The 6,000-nt window shown below is 34.0% G+C and overlaps 1 protein-coding gene across 2 annotated transcripts in view; it reads left to right on the top strand.

The window, feature by feature from the left end:
* Positions 1-1,790: 1,790 nt before the first annotated feature.
* The window catches only part of LOC149153873 (uncharacterized), a 428,780-nt gene continuing 424,570 nt past the window's right edge, over positions 1,791-6,000 (top strand). For both annotated transcript variants that reach the window (XM_089440030.1, XM_089440031.1), the window contains exon 1: positions 1,791-1,985. The gene's annotated coding sequence lies outside the window, so the exon portion shown is untranslated. The remainder of the gene's footprint in view (positions 1,986-6,000) is intronic.

Raw genomic sequence — 6,000 nt, 5'->3', positions numbered from 1 at the left:
CCAAAATTCCAAATTGACTTGTTTGAAACTGATTTTAGGAGTATTCAGGAACCTGAAATTCCACAGAGTATATATCCAAAATCATAGCAAACCGAGATCTAAAGTTTGAACATGATGTTCACCAAACTTTTCTCAATATGCTCTAACTTCCATAGTTTAAATCCCCATATAAAACTTTTATAGTGAAAATGCAAAACTAACATGTTTGAGACTAGTTTCAGGAGCATTCAGGAACCCTAACTTCCTTGGAGTATATCTTCGAAAATATAGTGAACCAAGATATGAAATTTGAACTAGATATTCTTGAGATTTCTCCTCTATATTCTCCAAGTTACACCATCCGGGGGCCTCCTAGATAAAAAGTTATAGGAAAATGCCACAATGACATGTTTGAAGCAACAAAAAGCTAGGATTATGAGCTTTGATGCCAAATATTATGAACCTTGCACCTTAAAAATGATAAGAAACCACTAATTACAGTCCTCTTCGAGTGGGAAACTTCCTTTTGCATTGAATACAATGTATAATACAATATTTGATGATCCTAAGGCTAGGTCTCGTTAGTGTATATATAGGAGACAAAGGGTACAATTATAATAAAATGAGAATGTGAGGGAGTTCTAACATACATAACAATATAATAGAAATGTAATCACTCAATATATATGGCTTAATAAGTGGTTTTAGGGTCAACATGAGGCTTATATAGGGCTTAGCACTCATAACCTTTAATAGGAGTTGGCTTAAAGAGTGGGGATTTGTGCCGAGGTGACAATGGGCACTTACCCTATGCAGTATAACCTTAGTGCCTCAAGAGGACCTTGTCGATACCACTAAATTGGGTGATAACATGTCCAAACATATAAGTTTGTATAAACTCCAAGATCCATTTTGTTGTTGCAACAATGGATGGGAATAATACTCAATTATGTTTATTATTTATACACTGATCATAGAAATCAAAATCTAATGAAAAATCAAACATACCTATAACAATACCTTCAACAATACCTTCATTGTGTAATGTTTGAAGACCCTTCTCTCCAATATGTCCTAGTCTTAATCTCAAAGCATTATCTTCTCTATAGGCACAATAGGGGTCATCTTTTCTTTATTGTTACCTTTAGGAACAACACAAATATTATGACCATCAATAACTTGTTTCTCAAATGTTTCTCAACAACTTGTATAAAGTTCCAATTGAACTCCCCTCAACATCATCATTTCTTCTCAAACATAATGTTTCTCAATAACTTATATAGAGTTCTAATTTGATCTCCCTTCAACATCATCATTTCTTCTCAAAACATCTTGCAGGTTTTAATTTCAATATATTATGCACACTTACATTACTTATCAATCTTATAGATATTAGGTTTTTGGTTAGATCTAGAATGTGTATAACCCTAAAAAAGAATTATAATCCTTCTATCTTCAAAGAATAATATAATCCTTCCAAATTCTATGATTTTGATTCTCAATTCATCTCCTAAAAAATATCACCTCTATTGTATTTTTCATATTCACAAAATTACTCCCTTTGAGAAACACAAGAAGTGAAAAATCCTATTTAAATTTACCATACATCTGGATTGAAATGTGTACTTAAGTTTTAGAAACATTTTAAAATCACTTTATCACATCCAAAAACAAAAACTGTTATGTGAATTTAAATCCACCTCTGAATTAAGATTTTATTTTTTATCTTAAAAATATTATAAAAGATCAAATCAATTTATAATAATACATGATTTAAAAAAAAAATCAAATCCACTCAATTACCCTCAAATCCCACGGATGAGCTCTCCCGAGGCCCATCTAAATCTCCCGTGTCGTCTGAATGTTGTCCTTAAAGCAAATGTTTTTAAAAACTGGCAATTCCATGCACTAAATGTTACAATTCTTATAGACATCCTTCGTGGGCACACTGTTGCATTTGCCAGAAATTCGCGACTATTTCCATTGCCGCTTTTCATCAGTTCGAGGTAACTGCTTCGCTCTTATGCTTTTGTTCAATCCAAATGGTCATCAGGTACTTAAGAGGACTGCATCGTTAAGTTTTATTTCACCACTGGCTAAACTCATCCACTACATGTGTTCCTTACGACTTTATATTTTTATTTATACTGTTCAACTTTCTCAAGAGTATCTTAACTTTTGTGATAAATGTAAGCTGAATCAAAAAAATATTAAATAATCTTTGGTTATACACTGAGGAGAAATGGTGGTTCACGGAGGTTTCATATCAAAGGAACTACAGATTAAGAGGCGCTCTTTCATTGAGCTTGCCTTTGTTTGGTAAAAGTCTAATGATTCGTTCGGTCAATAGTTTTGAATTGGTATTCTGGAAGCTTTGAAACAGTTTGTGGAAATACCTGGGCTAACTGCATTTCTTCTGTTACAAATTATGGAATTTTAGGCATGCCATCTACAACCTACTGTGAAATCCTGTAACTCCAGCTTAGCATAAACGGTATTGGGGGATATATTGAACCAGTCTATTGGGGGATATATTGAACTGATGAGACCAATTTCCTTTCAAGGAAGAAATCGCATCTCATTGAATACTTTCAAGATAATTTCCGAAGTATCTCATTGAATACTTTCAAGATAATTTCCTACTAATCCCAACTTTCTTACTTAATCCAAGTTACCAAAGCCAAGTCTATTGGGGATGTATTGAACCAATGAGATCCATTTTTTTTAAGGAAGAAATCGCATCTCATTGAATACTTTCAAGCTAATTTCCTAAATTTTGTACCTCATTGAATACTTTCAAGATAATTTCCTACTAATCCCAACTTCTTCTCCTATTTCGGGGTGGTTTTCTCATTTATGTTTCACTCTAATAGCTTCTTCGCAACCCCACCGTAACTTCACTCACACATTACAAGTGACGAGGGTCAAAAATTTGTTGTCCTGGAGATGTATTTCGAAATTTAATCAACCGCTGTTGTCTAGTTGTTGCTTATGATTTTTACGGAAAGGAAGCATCTCAGGAAATTTTCTATTAAGCTATGATTATAGCAGATAAAATGAGTTCTCTTCTTATTATTGGATTGTGAGCTTGATTGAAAAAATCGATATGCTCATCAAAGGTAACTGAATACTTCTTAGTACATAGCTGCCAAAGAGTAGTTTGTCTGGTAAGTTATATTGTTATAATGATATAGATATAGTTATGAAGTAGCAGATTTTTAAAAATCTTTGCATACAATATATATAAGTTAATAGATATAAAAGCTATATATGCAAAACAAATATCATGAAGCATTTATGGTTTTGGAATTAGAACTGAAAATATTGAATTTCCATTAGTATTAGGATTTCATAAGTAAAGAATACAAACAAAGTGAGTGTCTCATCACTCCAGAACCTATGTTATCAAACTAGCACAGTCATATAAATTAAATGGCTGGTAAATGCCAATAGGCATCAATCCATGGTAAACATCAAAACACTTACCCTAAGATACATCTCACATTGCCCAGATTTAATTATTATTAATTATAAAAAGAATTAATTTATGAGTTAATCAATATTCTTATCCATGGAGATTCACCCCCACTTTACCATGACAATTCTTAACTTCTAAATAACTTTCGTTACAATACCATGGTTTATTAATACCACATACCCAATATGACGTGTTGATATGATACTTTCTTTAATTAATTAATAAGAGATAAATAAATTAAAAGAGTATAACTAACTTGCAGATAAATCTTAACCATTGATCCATGTAAATACTATGAATATTCCAACATATTCCATGGAGGTTAGTTCTCCACCATCCACCTAATAATTACTGATAATTAAATTAAAATTATGGAATGTCTATTCTGAAATAGACATGCCTATCGACATAATAAATTCATGCTTTCATCTTCATCATCTCACTATTGAATTTTTACATCATTAATATCCTCTAGGTGGTTAGGAACACTGCAAGCTAAAGCAAAAATGAAGAAGATTAGGCCAAAATGACGAAAGTCCTTGAAATTACCCTCTAGACTTATGTTGCATGAAACTTCCAGAAACCCAACATTTCGGGTTGTACTCGTACCCGAAACCTGGCCGAAACTCAACGATCATGTAATCATCTATGAGTTAATAGACTTGGTTTTCCTTCTAATTGGCATCTATGGTTCCTATTCCCTTTTTTCTTGCAAGATAATCTGTTATTCACTCTTATATATATACATATATATATATACACGACATTTCAGTAGACGTTTTGCCTGACGTTTCCATTTTTGGGAGGTGACGTTTCTAAACGTACCCATTTCGGAAACTCCGAAACATTTCGACGTTTTGTGCAACTTAGCTCTAGACCCTCAAAGTCAACCTATAGGAAAACTATACACAAAATGGAGCTCAATTACAACCCAAAACCCTGCAAAACTGGTCTAAAATGAGTTGCTAGGGTTTAATTTAGAGTTGAGTTTCTTAATTTAGGTTTTTGTGGTTTTTTAATGTATATGATACAAAATATACATCTTCCTAATTTGATACGGATCTTGTATGGTTTTGTCTGATATCTTGTATGAATATGTATCTGGGTTGTATCTAGGTCATCTTCACATTGGAGAAGAATCATTATGGATCTTGAGGGAGTACGGATTTGATAACTTAGTCTGATAGGAGTGGTTTGACATGATTATGTTGGGTTGTGGTATGAGGAAGAGAAGAGCTCAACTTCTTTTTTTCCAGGGGAAAATGATATTGTATTATATGAAAAGATGCAATGTATCTAACATTTTAATGTAAGCCAAAAACATACCAGTTCCTAAACTTGAGGTCAATAGCAACCGATCTTGTCGAGAATTTGGCATTAATGTGATCGAAAATGATATGTTTCTTCCTCTATCCATCAAAAACTCAAAAATTAACAAAGTTGCCAACTTCATGCTCTGCAAAATAAAAGGTTAGACCTATTTTGTAGTCTAGACTTAGATTACTTTTGGTTAGACCATCGTATATTAATGCCAATGTGCCCATGCCTCATATATATGTGTTGAAATTGGAAACTCGGGCCAAATTCCACTTTGGACAGCTCATTTGATGGAGATGATTATTGCATTGAATTCCTCTTTTCGAGATGACCAAAATCGACCTAAAGATCATCAAATTTGGATAAAAAGAAATGTGTTTTTGAATTTATGCCCTCACATGTGCAAATTGTCAAGGTCGACCACATCATCATGTAGGCTCATGAAGCCCAAGAGACATGTCACTTCACCCTCAACGATTTGTATAAATAAGAGAGACCTCCAACCTCATTTGGCACTTCACTCACTCACACAATCATCTCTCCTTCTCTGATTGGTTCGTATAACTTATTGGGCATATCTTTTCCTCACACATGTGGCAGCAAAAGGACAAATTTCAGGACGAATTACATGGATGAAATTTCAGAGACAGTTGCAGGTTTGACCAACGTTGACCAGGGGTGGTTTGACCTCCTTTGACTGCGGTTTTTGTGCCAGAATTTCGTTTTTGGCAGACCGCATCTATTGGCACAAGAACCAAGGCATTTTGTTGACTTTGACAGCAGATCAATCGCATGGTTGACTACAGATTTTGGCCAAGTTTGACCACTGTATTCATGACTGTTTTGGGCTATCTTTGACCACCTTTGAAGGCCGAGTTTGACTGGGTATGACCGAGCTGAATTGAGGACAATTTGTTAGTACTTTAACGTGCTGTTGACTTTCTGGTTAGGGCAGATTTTGACTGCCGTGGACTGCAAATTTGACAGGGCTATTTTGATTTCGATTTGGCAAGTCAATTTTGACTTTTGTACTCTCTCTCTACTGAACATTTTGATATAATAATAAGAAGAATTGATCAAAGGGCTTTCCCAATCTTGGGGTTTTTCCCTGGCATTCGTCAAATCTGGTGTCCTTTTGTCTTGGCTTGTCTTCTGCATTTATGTTTGATGTTCTTTCATCAATTACTATCATATGATGTAATTGATAGTAAGAGGAGGAATGCAAT

This window comes from Pinus tabuliformis, chromosome 9 (assembly GCF_031772625.1).
Source record: "Pinus tabuliformis cultivar Carrire ecotype Pingquan chromosome 9, CPIR1, whole genome shotgun sequence".
In the NCBI taxonomy this organism is placed as follows: Eukaryota; Viridiplantae; Streptophyta; class Pinopsida; order Pinales; family Pinaceae; genus Pinus; species Pinus tabuliformis.
Note: the sequence above shows the minus strand (reverse complement) of the source record. Positions and strands in the feature narration are given on the sequence as shown.